Below are 17843 nucleotides of genomic sequence, written 5' to 3'. Positions count from 1 at the left end.
AAGAAAGTAGGAGCAGGGAGAGCAACATGGACAGTGCGACGTCTGTCGAAGATTAGTCGGTACTGGAGGAACTGTTCATTCCTCTCAACAAACTGATGGCGGACCATAGTATTATAGTCTAGATAAGCAGGGGGTAACTCCAAATCATTTCTACGTATGGGTACATCAAGATAATTAGCTACACGAGTTGCATAAATTCCACCAAACAAATCTCCACTAGTACCGTTATGATGCAACCTTCGTGCAACAATAGCCCCCAAGTTATATTGTTTATCACCTAATACCGCACTTTTGAGGACACAAAGATCTGGAACGCACATGTGACAAGCTTCATCTTTACCGTTAATGCATCTACCTATAAAGAGAGCAAAATAATGTATGGAAGGAAAATGAATGCTCCCTATGGTAGCTTGTGTGATTTCTCTAGATTCCCCCATAGTGATACTAGCAAGAAAGTCTTTATATTCAGATTTGCGAGGTTCCTTAACATTGCCCCACTGCGGGAGTTTACAAGCATTATTAAAATCTTCTAAATCATGGTATATGATTTATCATAAAGATCAAATAAAACAGTGTGAGAATTGCGTGAGGATGTAAATTTTAACCTTCTCACAAAGGAATCAGTTAGGTAGTGGTATTGCGGGCACTTATCTGACACGAAGCCCTCAAGATCAGCATTACGCACATACGCGTCAAATTCTTCCTTGATGCCTGCCCGGACCATAAACTCCTCTGACGGCCATTCGCAAGGCCGCACTTGAGCTTCCCTCGGTGGTTCATCGTCCGGCTCACGTATCGCGAGCCTTGGGCCTTGCTTCCTTGAGGAATCACCTTGGTACATTTTCCTAAACATATTTCTTCCTCTGAAATTTTTAGTGACTCAAAAATAAAAGTGAACCAAACTCAACAAGATTGATAGCAACTACTCCCACAAGTGCCTAGAGACTATATCATGCATTAGAACTACTTGGGACCATATAAATTTGACATGCAAGCTCAAGAACAGAGTCACCTAAGCAGCAAAAATTTGCAATAAATAAAGCACTAGAACAAAAACTAATTGGACCATTGGAGGAGTCACATACTGAAGAACAATCCCCCAAAGCAGTTTTGTGAATGGAGCTTTGAGAAAGGAGATCGAAAATGGCAGCAAGATGAGCTAGAACACGGGTTTGAGCTATGGGGGGATTTTTTCTGGAGGAAGACGAAGTGAGTGGGTGCAGGAATAAGTGGAGGGGGTCCACGTGGGGGCCCACGAGGCAGGGGGCACGCCCCAGGGGGTGGGCGCGCCCAGGACCCACGTGGCCAGGTGGTGGGTCCCCCTGGTGTGTTCTTAGTGCTAGATATTCTTAAATATTCTACAAAAATCATATTTCATTTTCAGGACATTTGGAGAACTTTTATTTTCGGGGTATTTTTTTATTGCAAGGGTAATTCAAAAAACAGACAGAAAATACTAATTTTGCTTTATTTAATCTATATAACAGAAAGTAAAAGGAGGGTACAGAGAGTTGTGCTTTCTAACTTCATCCATCTCATGCTCATCAAAAGGAATCCACTAACAAGGTTGATCAGGTCTTGTTAACAAACTCTTTCTGAATCGCATGAAACCGGAGAATTTTCGAATAACACTAGGTTACCTTAACGGGGATATGCACGTCCCCAATAATAAGAATATCATATTTCTTCTTGACAGTAGGAAGAGGAAATTCAAAACCTCCAATAGTAATCGTTGAAGTTTTCCAATAGAATTGATACTGTGGAGTCGAGGTTGTTTCCTCGGAAAGTGTACCGTATGCTCATTACCATTAACATGAAAAGTGACATTGCCTTTGTTGCAATCAATAACAGCCCCTGCAGTATTCAAAAAGGGTCTACCAAGAATAATAGACATACTATCGTCCTCGGGAATATCAAGAATAACAAAGTCCGTTAAAATAGTAACGTTTGCAACCACAACAGGCACAGCCTCACAAATATCGACTGGTATAGCAGTTGATTTATCGGCCATTTGCAAAGATATTTCAGTAGGTGTCGACTTATTCAAATCAAGTCTATGATATAAAGAGAGAGGCATAACACTAACACCGGCTCCAAGATCACATAAAGCAGTTTTAACATAGTTTCTTTTAATGGAGCATGGTATAGTTGGTACTCCTGGATCTCCTAGTTTCTTTGGTATTCCACCCTTAAAAGTATAATTAGCAAGCATGGTGGAAATTTCAGCTTCCTGTATATTTTTTTATTTGTAACAATATCTTTCATATACTTAAAATAAGGATTCATTTTAAGCATATCAGTCAAACGCATACGCAAGAAGATAGGTCTAATCATTTCAGCAAAGCGCTCAAAATCCTCATCATCCTTTTTCTTGGATGGTTTAGGAGGAAAAGGCATGGGTTTCTGAACCCATGGTTCTCTTTCTTTACCGTGCTTCCTAGCAACAAAGTCTCTCTTTTCATAACGTTGATTCTTTGATTGTGGGTTATCAAGATCAACAGCAGGTTCAATCTCTACATCATTGTCATTACTAGGTTGAGCATCATTATGAACATCATCATTAACATTATCACTAGGTTCATGTTCATTACCAGATTGTGTTTCAGCATCAGAAATAGAAATATCATTGGGATTCTCAGGTGTGTCAACAACAGGTTCACTAGAAGCATGCAAAGTCCTATCATTTTTCTTTTCTTCTTCTTAGAAGGACTAGGTGCATCAACATTAGTTCTCTGAGAATCTTGCTCAATTCTCTTAGGGTGGCCCTCAGGATACAAAGGTTCCTGAGTCATTCTACCCCCTCTAGTCACAACTCTAACAACATTATCATTTTTCCTATTATTTAACTCATTGAGCAAATCATTCTGAGCTTTAAGCACTTGTTCTACTTGAGTGGTAACCATAGAAGCATGTTTACTAATAAGTTTAAGTTCACCTTTAACTCTAGACATATAATCACTCAAGTGTTCAATCATATAAGCATTACGTTTCAATTGTCTACCAACATAAGCATTGAAGTTTTCTTGTTTAACAATAAAATTATCAAACTCATCTAAGCATTGGCTAGCAGACTTATAACGAGGAATATCACCTTCATCAAATCTATAGAGAGAATTTACCTTTACTACCTGTGCCGGGTTATCAAGACCATGTATTTCTTCAATAGGTGGTAAATTATTGACATGTTCAGCTTTAATACCCTTTTCTTTCATAGATTTCTTTGCCTCTTGCATATCTTCGGGGCTGAGAAATAGAATACCCCTTTTCTTCGGAGTTGGTTCAAGAAGTGCTCAATTATTACAATTACTCAACATATTATGCAATAGCAATTCAGCTTGATCAACAGTTCTTTCCCTGAAAACACAACCAACACAACTATCCAGGTGGTCTCTGGAAGCATCAGTTAGTCCATTATAAAAGATATCAAGTATTTCATTTTTCTTGAGAGGATGCTCAGGCAAAGCATTAAGTAATCGGAGAAGCCTCCTCCAAGCTTGTTGGAGACTCTCTTCTTCAATTTGCACAAAAATATATATTTCCCTTAAGGCAGCTTGTTTCTTATGAGCGGGGAAATATTTAGCAGAGAAGTAATAAATCATATCCTGGGGACTACGCACACAACCAGGAGTAAGAGAATTAAACCACATTTTAGCATCACCCTTTAATGAGAACGGAAATAACTTAAGGATATAGTAGTAATAATTTTTTTCCTCATGAGTGAATAGGGTGGTTATATCATTTAATTTAGTAAGATGTGCCACAACAGTTTCAGATTCATAGCCATAAAAAGGATTAGATTCAACCAAAGTAATCAACTCAGGATCGACAGAGAAATCATAATCCTTATCAGAAATACAGATAGGTTAAGTAGCAAAAGCAGGGTCATATTTCATTCTAGCATTCAAAGATTTTTCTTTCAGCTTAGTAACAGTTTCTTAAGATCATATCTATCTTTGCAAGCAAAAAATTCTCTAGTAGTTTCTTCGTCCATAACATAACCCTCAGGTACATCATGCAATTCATATCTAGGGGGAGAATCTTCATCATCACTTTCATCAATATTATCAGTTTCAATAATTTCATTCTCTCTAACCCTAGCAAGTTGTTCATCAAGAAATTCACCTAATGGCACAATATCATTTAGCATAGAAGTAGTTTCATCATAAGCATCATGCAAAGCAGAAGTGGCATCATCAATAACATGCGACATACCAGAATCAATAGCAGGAGTAGGTGTCGCAAGTTTACTCATAACAGAAGGTGAATCAAGTGTAGAGCTAGATGGCATATTTTTACCTCCCCTCGTAGTTGAGGGATAAATCTTGGTTTTTTCATCTTTCAAGTTCCTCATAGTGATCAGCAGATATAAATGCCAAGTGACTCAAAGAATAGAGCTATGCTCCTCGGCAACGGCGCCAGAAAATAGTCTTGATAACCCACAAGTATAGGGGATTGCAACAGTTTTCGAGGGTAGAGTATTCAACCCAAATTTATTGATTCGACACAAGGGGAGCCAAAGAATATTCTCAAGTATTAGTAGTTGAGTTGTCAATTCAACCACACCTGGAAAACTTAATATCTGCAGCAAAGTATTTAGTAGCAAAGTAGTATGGAAGTAACGGTAACGGTGGCAAAGGTAACAGTAACAGTTTTGTAGTAATTGTAACAATGGCAACGGAAAAGTAACTAAGCAAAGATCAATATGTGAAAAGCTCGTAGGCATTGGACCAGTGATGGATAATTATGTCGGATGCGATTCCTCATGCCACAGTTATAACATAGGGTGACACAGAACTAGCTCCAGTTCATCGATGTAATGTAGGCATGTATTCCGAATATAGTCATACGTGCTTATGGAAAAGAACTTGCATGACGTCTTTTGTCCTACCCTCCCGTGGCAGCGGAGTCCTATTGGAAACTAAGGGATATTAAGGCCTCCTTTCAATAGACTACCGGACCAAAGCATTAACACTTAGTGAATACATGAACTCCTCAAACTACGGTCATCACCGGGAGTGGTCCCGATTATTGTCACTTCGAGGTTGCCGGATCATAACACATAGTAGGTGACTATTGACTTGCAAGATAGGATCAAGAACTCGTATATATTCATGAAAACATAATAGGTTCAGATCTGAATTCATGGCACTCGGGCCCTAGTGACAAGCATTAAGCATAACAAAGTCATAGCAACATCAATCTCAGAACATAATGGATACTAGGGATCAAACCCTAACAAAACTAAATCGATTACATGATAAATCTCATCCAACCCATCACCGTCTAGTAAGCCTACGATGGAATTACTCACGCACGGCGGTGAGCATCATGAAATTGGTGATGGAGGAAGGTTGATGATGACGACGGCGACAAATTCCCCTCTCTGGAGCCCCGAACGGACTCCAGATCAGCCCTCCCGAGAGAGATTAGGGCTTGGCGGCGGCTCCGTATCATAAAACGCGATGAATCCTTCTCTCTGTATTTTTTCTCCCCGAACGTGAATATATAGAGTTGGAGTTGAGGTCGGTGGAGCCTCAGGGGGCCCACGAGGCAGGGGGCGCGCCCCCACCCTCGTGGACAAGGTGTGGGCCCCCTGGCGTTGATTCTTTCGCCAGTATTTTTTATTTATTCCAAAAATATTCTCCGTGAAGTTTCAGGTCATTCCGAGAGCTTTTATTTCTGCACAAAAATAACACCATGGCAATTCTGCTGAAAACAACATCAGTCCGGGTTAGTTCCATTCAAATCATGCAAGTTAGAGTCCAAAACAAGGGCAAAAGTGTTTGGAAAAGTAGATACGATGGTAGAGGTAAATTCTCTTATGAAGTTTAATGAAAATGATAATCCTCATAATATGCATCCTAGTCAATGCCTTTATTTGAAAACTACATTAGAAAACAACATCACTTCAATGCAAATGTTATGAAACAATTGAAATATAATTCTGATATGATTGCTCGCTTGAGTGACTTGTTATTTAGAATTTCAAATGATGTTAGAGGTGTTGGAAAACATGCTTCTGTGGTTCAAACTCAATTAGAACAAGTTGCTAAATCACAAAGAGAATTACTTGATGAAATGAATCATAATATGCATGACTTTGCTGTTAGGGTTGCAACTAGAGGAGGTAAAATGACTCAGGAACCACTTTATCCTGAGGGACACCCAAAAAGAATTAAACAAGATTCACAAAGAAATAACACTAGTGCACCTAGTCCTTCTAAAAGGAAAAATAAAAATGATAGGACTTTGCACACTTCTAGTGAACCTGAAATAGAAAAACCTCCTGATAATGAAAATGAAACTTCTATCTCTGATGCTAAAACTCAGTCTGGTAATGAACACTCACCTAGTGATAATGAAAAAGATAATGATGAGGTTCATGAAGACACTCAACCAAATAATGATAAAGAACTAGATAATGATGTTGAGACAGAACCACCTGTTGATCTTGATAACCCACAACCTAAGAATAAAAGATATGATAAAAGAGACTTTGTTGCTAGAAAACACGGTAAAGAAAGAGAACCGTGGGTTCAAAAACCTATGCCTTTTCCACCCAAGTCAACTAAAAAGAATGATGATGAAGAATTTGAACACTTTGCTCAAATGCTGAGGCCAGTCTTTTTGCGTACTCGCTTGACTGCTATCTTGAAAATGCCTCCTTATGCAAAGTATATGAAAGACATCATCACTAATAAGAGAAAAATACCGAAAGCTGAAATCTCCACTATGCTTGCTAATTATACTTTCAAAGATGTAGTACCTAAAAAACTTGGAGATCCGGGAATACCAACTATACCTTGCTCTATCAAAAGGAATTATGTGAAATCTGCTTTGTGTGATTTAGGAGCTGGTGTTAGTGTTATGCCTTTCTCTTTATATAAAAGACGTGATTTCAATAAACTCACACCTACTGAATTATCTCTGCAAATGGCTGACAAGTCAACTGCCATACCTATCGGTATCTGTGAGGATGTGCCCGTTGTTGTTGCTAATGTTACTATTTTGACTGACTTTGTTATACTTGAGATGCCCGAGGACGACAACATGTCGATTATCCTTGGTAGACCCTTCTTGAATACTGCAAGGGCTGTTATTGATTGCAATAAAAGCAAGGTCACTTTTCGTATCAATGGTAATGAGCATACAGTGCACTTTCTGAAGAAACAATTCCAAGTGAATGGTATTAATGTTATTGAAAATTCTCCGACAATCACTATTGGAAGTTTTCAATACCTCTACCCACTGTCAAAAAGAAATATGAAATGCTTATTGTTGGGGACATTCATATCCCCATTGAGGTAACTTAGTGATTTACGAAAGTTCTTCGGTTTCATGCTAATCGAAAGTGGTTGTTAATAAGACCTGATCAACCTTATTAATAAATCATTTTTGAATGTTATGAAGTTGATGAATTTAGTAAGCACTACTTTCTGTCCCTACTTTTTATTCTCTACTTTTATTAGTTAAATAAAATAAAATGCCATGTTTTGTCTGTTTTCTGAATTTCCCATGCAATAAAAAAATGACCCAAAAATAAAAGTTCTCAGAATGCCTTGAAAATTTATACGAATTTTTTCTGAATATTTAAGAATTTTTGGTGCAAGAATAACTAGAGGGGGGTTCACTAGTGGGCACAACCCACCAGGGCGTGCCAGCACCCCCTGGCGCGCCCTGGGGGGTTGTGGTCCTCACGTGGGGCCCCTCACTTACTTCTTCCTCCCACACGGTCACATACCTCCAGAAAAAAATCACTCTAGCTCTCTCTCTCTCGTGTTCTTACTCCCGAAACTGCAGATTTTGATCTCTTTGGTCGAAGCTCCGTTTCTGAAACTGTTTCGAGGATTTGTTGCTTGGTATGTGACTCCAGCACTTGTCCAATTAGTTTTTGTTTTAGTGTTTATACTTTGAATAAATAGCTACTCTTGGTGCTGCTGTAGATGTGCTTGCATGTTCAATTCTTAGTGTTCTATGTAGTTTGAATGCTTGCTATGGCCTCTATGTATCCCTATGAGTAGTTGCTATTAGTTTTGTTGGAAAAAATTTGTGAACCAAAAATTCAGAATTTTGTTCATAGGAAAAATTGTACGCAGACATGAATATCTTCAGGAAATTTGGCTCTAGGAAGAACTCCAAGTGTGTTATTGGGGAGTCTTCTGACAATGATCTCCACCATCGGAGGTTGGCGGAGGTACGACCGTGCGAATGGCCGCACATCCCGTTCCTACAAGAAGCTGGAATTCATGAGGAGTTCATGCAATTCATTGCCAACGCCGGTCTCACCGCCTTCATCGCAGATGAGTGTGACCAACACCAAATCCTCACAAATGTCTTTGTTCAAAGCTTTACATTCTTGCCTAGAAATAATCCCCCTGAAGTGAGCTTTGATTTATATGCTGAAAACCATCAGATACCACTTACTGAATTTTGTGACATATGCATGATCCAGTCTGATTGGAGCTTGGCTGAGCCTAGGCCGGCTGAGTTTGAGGATTTCTGTCGCACTTTGACAGTGGGTGATGAGAGGAGAGTTTCAGCCATCACTGCCGGTGGCTTACATTTTCTTGTTCGTTACTTTGCACTTTTTATTACCAAATGCTTGCTTGCTAGGGAAAAGGTGGATGCACTTAGTTCACCAGACCTTGTTGTTTTACGTCACGCAATAGAGGGCGACGACACTTATAGCTTGGGAGCTATTGTGGCTCGTCGCCTCCATCTTAATAAATCTCAAGGGAAAATACATGGTGGGATTTTTGCCACTCATTTGGCGGCTCACTTCAAGGTTGAGATACGCGCTCTTGATTATCCTCCGACCAAGGTTTACCTCGACAAGGCAGCCATGCATTACCATCACTTTCTTCCACATGATAGTCCTAACATTGCCATTCCTTATAACTTGGTCTATAGCGTTGACACTCGTGATGTTATGCCCTTGCCTGCACCTGCTCTGTTTGATTCTGTTGCCAGGGGCGGATATCGGAATATGCCTGCAGACATCCTCTCCTACCGGTACGCTCAGGCTGCTGCCGAGGCTGCACAGGCACCTCCGCAGTGGGATGTGTGGATGCCCGCTCCTCAGGATCCCTACTACCCTCCAGGCTACTGATCGATTACCAACTTAGGCCAAAAGCCTAAGCTTGGGGGAGTACGTGTTTCTCACCGACAATATATTCATGTTCACATATCATTCCATTTGTCGATGTTCACCCTCTTTCTTTGTATCATCCATGCTTAGATTTATTTTTCTTGCTTTCTTCTTGTGTGTTTGAAAAACTTTAGGAAAAACAAAAAAAAATAGTTGTAGTAATTTACTTTCTATGCATGCTTAGTAGTAGCACTAAAAAGAAAATCCAAAAAGGTTTCCTTGTTCTTCTTCTGCTTGTTGGGAGCTTTCCCGTGTAAAGAGTTTTTCTCGTTTTTGCTTTTTATTTGCTTGTTGAAGAAAACCAAAAACTCCAAAAATATTTCAGCTTGTTTCTCTGAATTTCTTTTCTTTTTATTCGAGTTGTACCGAGGAGAAGAACACGATGAAAATGTTGAGTGGCTCTCGTATGAATAACTGTTGAACTAATGAAGAGCCTATTTTACCTTGTCTTCTCCTGTTGAATAAAATGTTTGCAGATTCCAGCTTAGTCCATGGCACTCTTGCACTATTATTATTTTCTTATCATTCGGTCGTGCAAGTGAAAGGCAATAATGACGATATTCGATGAGCTGGCCGTGGCAAAGAGAAACTGGTATGAACTCGACTTGTTCTTGTTGTGTAAATATGTTTAACCTAGTGCACATGATTCAGCCCATTATGATTAAACATGTTTGCAATGACAATTAGAGATTATAGTTTCTCATGCCATGCATAAGTAGCTGGGAGTTGATAATGATTTATCTTGGAGATCAACATAGCATTAAAATGATTGTGATGTAGTATGATAATATGGTATCCTCCTCTGAATGTTCGAGTGGCTTGACTTGGTAAATGTTCATGCATGTAGTTGAATCAAAACCAACATAGCCTCTATAATATTTGTGTTCATGGTGTTCATATCCTACTCATGCTAGTGCCCAATGTTACTTATGCATAATGCCTGGTCATGATCGTTGTTGCTCTCTAGCTGGCTGCTTCCCAATCTTAAATTGCTAGCCTTCGCCTGTACTAAGTGGGAATTCTGCGTGTACATCATAAACCTTGAACCCAAAGTTATTCCAGATGAGTCCACCATACCTACCTATATACGGTATTACCCTGCCATCCTAAGTAAATTTGCATGTGCCACCTCTAAAAACTTCTAAAAAAATTATCCGTTTTGTGTGCCTGGATCGTTCATGGAACGACAGGAGGTGGTTGATATCTTCCGTGCTAAGCATGTTATCCTCAGGTCAAGAGTTTATTCACTCACCATCGCACGAGGAAATGTGCGGTAATAGGGATCCCAGTCCCGAACTCAAAAATGCAAATAATTAAACAAAACTCCCCCGGGACTGATGTTGGTATGGATGGCACCCGTTGTTTCGGACAAGCCATGGAGTGTGATTGCTGGTGGAGGGGGAGTAAACCTTTACTTTTACCGCTTGGGAACCGCCACTAGCGTGCTTAGCATGGAAGATGTTGATAACTGATGGTCGTGAAATGAATGAGAAGGGTCCATGTCTCAAAATATCATTTATCTCTGTTTTAAAAATTGAGCTCTAGCACCTCTGCAAATCCCTGCTTCCCTTTGCGAAGGGACTTTCGATTTACTTTTATGTTGTGTCACCACCTTCTATAAACAAGCGTTAGAAACTGAGTAGAGCACATCGGTCATGATTTATGCAATGTGTATAGCTAATGTTGGGTGCATCATGACTGGATCTTTTCTACCATAAATTACAATGTTTAGTCGCTGCTTGAACTTCGGAGGTGCTCTGCATTTATGTTTTGCGGTCTCAGAAAGGGCTAGCGAGATACCATTATTGTCATATTATATCATGGTTGTTTTGACAACATGTTGCTATTTGAGATATCTTATTATTGCTTGCTAGCTGATTATGTCATTGATATGAATCATTATAATCTTTAAATGTTATTATTGACATGGTTAGTTATAATGTTGGTTGAAAACCTGGGTGTTGTTTAAGCTTATCTATGCAAACAAGAGCAAGAGAGTTCATAAAAGTTTTTCTTTCTCACTTTCAGTTTATCAACTGAATTGCTTGAGGACAAGCAAAGGTTTAAGCTTGGGGGAGTTGATACGTCTCCAACGTATCTACTTTTTCTCACGCTTTTCCTCTTGTTTTGGACTCTAATTTGCATGATTTGAATGAAACTAACCCTGCACTGACGCTGTTTTCAGCAGAACTACCATGGTGTTGTTTTTGTGCAGAAATAAAAGTTCTCGGAATGGAACAAAACTTTGCGAGGATTTTTTATATCAATAATAAGAATTTTTGGAGCCAACAACCACCAGAGAAGGGCCCCTGGTTGGGCACAACCCACCAGGGCGCGCCCCCCTCTCCTGGCGCGCCCAAGTGGGCTGTACCCACCTGGTGGCCCCACTGACGACCCCCCCCCCGATACTATAAATTCACATTTATCCAGAAAAAAATTAGGGAAAAATAATTATCGCGACCACGAGATGGAGCCGCCGCCAAGCCCTGTTCTTCCTCGGGAGGGCAGATCTGGAGTCCATTTGGTGCTCCGGAGAGGGGGATCTTCGTTCTTCGTCATCACCAACCAATCTCCATCGCCAATTCCATGATGCTCCCCATCGGGAGTGAGTAATTCCTTCGTAGGCTCGCTGGTCGGTGAGTTGTTGGATGAGATTCATCATGTAATCGAGTTAGTTTTGTTAGGGCCTGATCCCTAGTATCCACTATGTTCTTAGATTGATGTTGCTATGACTTTGCTATGCTTAATGCTTATCACTTTGGGCCGGGTGCCATGAACTCAGATCTGAACCGTTTATGAATTCATCATTATATCCATGTTTTAGATCTGATCTTGCAAGTTATAGTCACCTACTACGTGTTATGATCCGGCAACCCCGGAGTGACAACAACCGGGCCCACTCCCGGTGATGACCGTAGTTTGAGGAGTTCATGTATTCACTATGTGTTAATGCTTTGTTCCGGTTCTCTATTAAAAGGAGGCCTTAATATCCCTTAGTTTCCAGTATGGACCCCACTGTCACGGGAGGGTAGGACAAAAGCTGTCATGCAAGTTCTTTTAATAAAGCATGTATGACTATTTACGGAATACATGCCTACATTATATTGATGAACTGGAGCTAGTGCCGTATCGCCCTAGGTTATAACTGTCACATGATGAATATCATCCAACAAGTCACTGATCCAGTGCCTACGAATTTATTTTATATTGTTTCTGCTAAGTTACTACTGCTATCGTCACTGTTACACTTGCTACAAATTACTGCTATCACTGTTACTGTTACCGTTGCTGCTGTCACTACTATCAAAACTACCAAACTACTTTGCTACTGATCACTTTGCTGCAGATAATTAATCTCCAGGTATGGTTGAATTGACAACTCAGCTGCTAATACCTTCAAATATTCTTTGGCTCCCCTTGTGTCGAATATATAAATTTGGGTTAAATACTTACCCTCGAAAATTGTTGCGATCCCCTATACTTGTGGGTTATCACCTTCCAACGGAGAGGGGAAAGGGAGAAGGAAAGGGGGGTTGGGCCCCCACCCCATGTCCAATTCGGATTGGGCAGGGGGGAGGCGCGCGCCACCTCCCATGGCCTGCCTCTCCGTCTCCACTATGGCCCATGAGGCCCATTAACTTTCCCGGGGGGTTCCGGTAACCTCCCGGTACTCTCAGAAATCTCCGAACTTCTTCGGAACCATTCCGGTGTCCGTATATAACCTTCCAATATATCAATCTTTACCTCTCGACCAATTCGAGACTCCTCGTCATGTCTGTGATATCATCCGGGGCTCCGAACAAACTTCGGTCACCAAAACACATAACTCATAATACAAATCATCATCGAACATTAAGCGTGCGAACCCTACGGGTTCGAGAACTATGTAGACATGACCGAGACACATCTCTGGTCAATAACCAGTAGCGGAACCTGGATGCTCATATTGGTTCCTACATATTCTACTAAGATCTTTATCGGTCAAACCGCATAACAACATACGTCATTCCCTTTGTCATCGGTATGTTACGTGCCTGAGATTCGATCGTCGATATCATCATACCTAGTTCAATCTCGTTACCGGCAAGTCTCTTTACTCGTTCCGTAATGCATCATCCCGTAACTAACTCATTAGTCATATTGCTTGCAAGGCTTATAATGATGTGCATTACCGAGAGGGCCCAGAGATACCTCTCTGATACAAGGAGTGACAAATCCTAATCTCGATCTATGCCAACCCAACAAACACCTTCGAAAACACCTGTAGAGCATCTTTATAATCACCCAGTTACGTTGTGGCGTTTGATAGCACATAAGGTGTTCCTCCGGTATTCGGGAGTTGCATAATCTCATAGTCAAAGGCATATGTATAAGTCATGAAGAAAGCAATAGCAATAAAACTTAGCGATCATTATGCTAAGCTAACGGATGGATCTTGTCCATCACATCATTCTCTAATGATGTGATCCCGTTCATCAAATGACAACACATGTCTATGGTCAGGAAACTTAACCATCTTTGATTAACGAGCTAGTTAAGAAGAGGCATACTAGGGACACTCTGTTTGTCTATGTATTCACACATGTACTAAGTTTCCGGTTAACACAATTCTAGCATGAATAATAAACATTTATCATGATATAAGGAAATATAAATAACAACTTTATTATTGCCTCTAGGGCATATTTCCTTCAGTATTACGGAACGAGTAAAGAAACTTGCCGGTAACGAGATTGAACTAGGTATGTAGATACCGACGATCGAATCTCGGGCAAGTAACATACCGATGACGAAGGGAATAATGTATGTTGTCATTACGGTACGACCGATAAAGATCTTCGTAGAATATGTGGGAACCAATATGAGCATCCAGGTTCCGCTGTTGGTTATTGACCGAAGAGGTGTCTCGGTCATGTCTTGATACGTCTCCAACGTATCTATAATTTTTTATTGTTCCATGTTGTTTTATTACCAATCTTGGATGTTTTATAATCATTTTGTAGTCATTTTATATCATTTTTTGGTACTAACCTATTGACATAGTGCCAAGTGCGAGTTGCTGTTTTCTGCATGTTTTTTACATCGTAGGAAATCAATATCAAACGGAGTCCAAATGCCCCGAAACTATTTTTGTGATTTTTTATGGGTCAGAAGGAAGGCAATGGGCCCTGGTTGCACCTGGGAAGTGCCCCGAGGGGGGAACAATACACCAGGGCGCGCCAGGAGGCCCAGGTGCGCCCTAGTGGGTTGTGCCCACCTCGGGCACCCCCCGGACCGCCTCTTTGCTCTATAAATACCCAAATATTCCAGAAACCCTAGGGGAGTCGACGAAATATTCATCCAGCCACCGCAGAGTCCAGAACCACCAGATCCAATCTAGACACCATCACGGAGGGGTTCACCACCTCCATTGGTGCCTCTCCGATGATGCGTGAGTAGTTCTTTGTAGACCTTCGGGTCCATAGTTAGTAGCACGATGGCTTTCTCTCTCTCTCGCTGATTCTCAATACAATGGTCTCTTGGAGATCCATATGATGTAACTCTTTTGCGGTGTGTTTGTTGGGATCTGATGAACTTTGAGTTTATGATCAATTATATATTTTTATATCCATGAAAGTTATTTGAGTTTCTTTGATATCTTATATGCATGATCTCTTATAGCCTCGTATTTATTCTCCGATATTTGGGTTTTGTTTGGCCAACTTGATCTTTTTATCTTGCAATGGGAAGAGGTGCATGTCGATGTCAAAACCGGCGGATCTCGGGTAGGGGGTCCTGAACTTTGCGTCTAAGGTTGATGGTAACAGGAGATAGGGGACACAATGTTTACCCAGGTTTGGGCCCTCTCTATGGAGGTAATACCCTACTTCCTGCTTGATTGATCTTGATGAATATGAGTGTTACAAGAGTTGATCTAGCACGAGATCGTAATGGCTAAAACCCTAGAAGTCTAGCCTATATGATTATGACTATGATTACCCGTCCTCTACGGACTAAGCCCTCCGGTTTATATAGACACTGGAGGGGACTAGGGTTGTACAAAGTCGGTTACAGAGAAAGGAATCTTCATATTTGGACGCCAAGCTTGCCTTCCACGCCAAGGAGAGTCCCATCCGGACACGGGAGAGAGTCTTCGGTCTTCGTATCTTCACAGCCCATCAGTCCGGCCCATGTCTAACAGGTCGGACGCCCGAGGACCCCTTAGTCCAGGACTCCCTCAGTAGCCCCTGAACCAGGCTTCAATGACGAGGTGTCCGGCGCGCAGATTGTCTTCGGCATTGCAAGGCGGGTTCCCTTTCCCGAATACTCCAAGATAGTCTTCAGACACAAAGAACGTGTCTAGATCTGCAACACAAGTACCACACACAACCGCAGAGAGTATAATGTTTCACGAGTCCCATCCGCTGACAACTTTTTGTAAGGTGACATCACGTCTGCCCGGTCATTATTTCGAACCGTTTTCATCTGCCGTTCCATGTTTCGAGATGTGGTTTTCATTGGCATGTCTTGTCAAAACAGAGATCGTGTCCCCTTATTGCGGGATTTCTCATCAATACGGTCGTGGGTAATCCAACCGTGCCGTTTGCACAGCCCTTGGGAATAGGCGAGTTTTAAGGCGAGTGGGGAGGCGCTTGATATTCACTGCCTTTATAAGGAGATAAGGATTTCCTTTCTTCACCCACGCCTTCTCTCTTTCTCTGCCCTTCCACTCTCGAGCTCCAGCGCCCAAGTCCTTATCCTTTCCGCCTCAAGAAAGCACTCAACCATGTCCGGATCTGGAGCACAAGGCAAGTGGATGGCCTCCTCCGTTAAGGAGAAGGACATCGCTGTGCTTTGGGAGGCCGGGTATCTGGCGAAAGAAATCGCCCACCGGCTTCCGGCAAAGGGGCAAGTCGTCCCCACCCCGAAGCCCATTGAGAGGGTGGTGTTCATCCCCCATTTCGTCCGCGGGTTAGGGTTTCCTCTCCACCCTTTCGTCCGCGGACTCATGTTCTATTATGGGCTAGATTTCCATGATCTAGCCCCAAACTCCTTCCTCAACATCTCGGCATTTATTGTCGTGTGCGAGGTCTTCCTCCGCATTCCTTCCCACTTCGTACTGTGGCTCAAGATCTTCAACGTGAAGCCGAAGGTGGTGGACGACCAACACGCGGAGTGCGGAGGCGCCATGGTGAGCAAGTTGCCCAATGTCACATGGCCCAAGGGTACTTTTGTGGACTGTCAAAGAGTGGCAGAAACTCTGGTTCTATATCACAGAGCCCCGCGATGCCACCTGGGCCGCGGCTCCCGAATTCAAGTCCAAAGCTCCAATGCGGCTAGAGAAGGGCCTGAATTGGTCTTCGTCGGACGAGCTGCTGGCGCTGCAAACACGCATCCAGAGCATGGTGGACAAGAACATCAAGCTCGTCAACGTGATCCAGGTGATGCTAGTTCGCTGGATACTTCCATGCTAGAGCCATACTTGCCATTTATGGGAGTTCGATCCGGCCAAGCACCAGACCTTGCTACGGTTCTACGGAACCACACACGAAGATATCTGGAAGGTGCTCTTTAAGGGCAATGAGACGCCGCCGGACATAGACTCGGACCGTGGGCACGATCTGGCCCATCCTGCCAGTGCGGTGAGTCCTTCACATCTCAAGGTGCATCCTCTACTTGTTTGATCAAGGAAGATATTTAAACTTCATCATTTATTTTTCAGGACTGGACGAAGAAGGCGGAGCGGATTCGGTGTCCGGCTCCGCTGCCCGAGGAACTAGTTATCCCGCTCCTGGCGAAGATGCTGGTCCCGGCGCCCTATTAGGCGCCATAGAAGAAGGCCAAGAAGGCCAAGGGGGTCTGGAGTGGCCCCCGCCGCAAGGGAGCTTCGGACGTGTCGTCCGAAGACAAGACTCACTCCTCTGCCGCCGAAGACGACGACGAGGAGGAGGAAGGAAGCAGCTCTCCCCCTGATGGGGGAAGGAAGAAGAGGGCAACCTCCACAAATCTGGAGGCGGAGGTGCCCAAGAGGGGGAAGGGCCCCCTCGCGGATAACCCCGCGTGGGACGTCGACAGCAGCCCAGAGTGACCCCCCCCCCCCCGAAGCAAGCCCCTGGCCGCATCGTAAGTACTAAAGACCCGTATACGTCCATGTATCCGGCCTCTCCTCTTCATGGTATTAACATGTTTAATTACGCTATTGCAGTCCGGCCCACGACAGCTCCCTGCGATCCTCATCAGGAGGTTCATTGGATTCAAAGGCGATGGCCAGTGAGTCACCCCTGGCCGCTCACTCTCCCAAGGCCAAGGGAGATGACAAGGTGTTGTCCCAAAGGACCTTCCTAGGCCAGGGAGAGGTTTAGGAGGCTGTCAGGGTGGCGCCAGAGGGCGAAACCTCGGCCGCCGGACACATGGGGGAGCAGATCCCCATGGAGACTGGCGATGGGGGCCATGTTCAGTTCGGCCCCCAGTCGAAGACAGTTCCGGAGACCTATACGGCTCCGGAATCCGGCGAACAGCCTCCTTCGAGAGAAGGAGGTGTGCCTATCCCGCCGGTGACCTCTGTCCAACCAGAGGCACCGGATAATCTGCTGGAAGCGCTACGAGGCGCTTCCATTGTGGAGGAACACCGTGTCCTTATGGGTACGGTGATTGAGAGGGTTCAATCCGTCAAGAGCGGACTGACCGAAGCCTGCGGCAGCCTGCTGACGGGCTT

This window comes from Triticum aestivum, chromosome 1D (assembly GCF_018294505.1).
Source record: "Triticum aestivum cultivar Chinese Spring chromosome 1D, IWGSC CS RefSeq v2.1, whole genome shotgun sequence".
NCBI lineage: Eukaryota > Viridiplantae > Streptophyta > Magnoliopsida > Poales > Poaceae > Triticum > Triticum aestivum.
Note: the sequence above shows the minus strand (reverse complement) of the source record.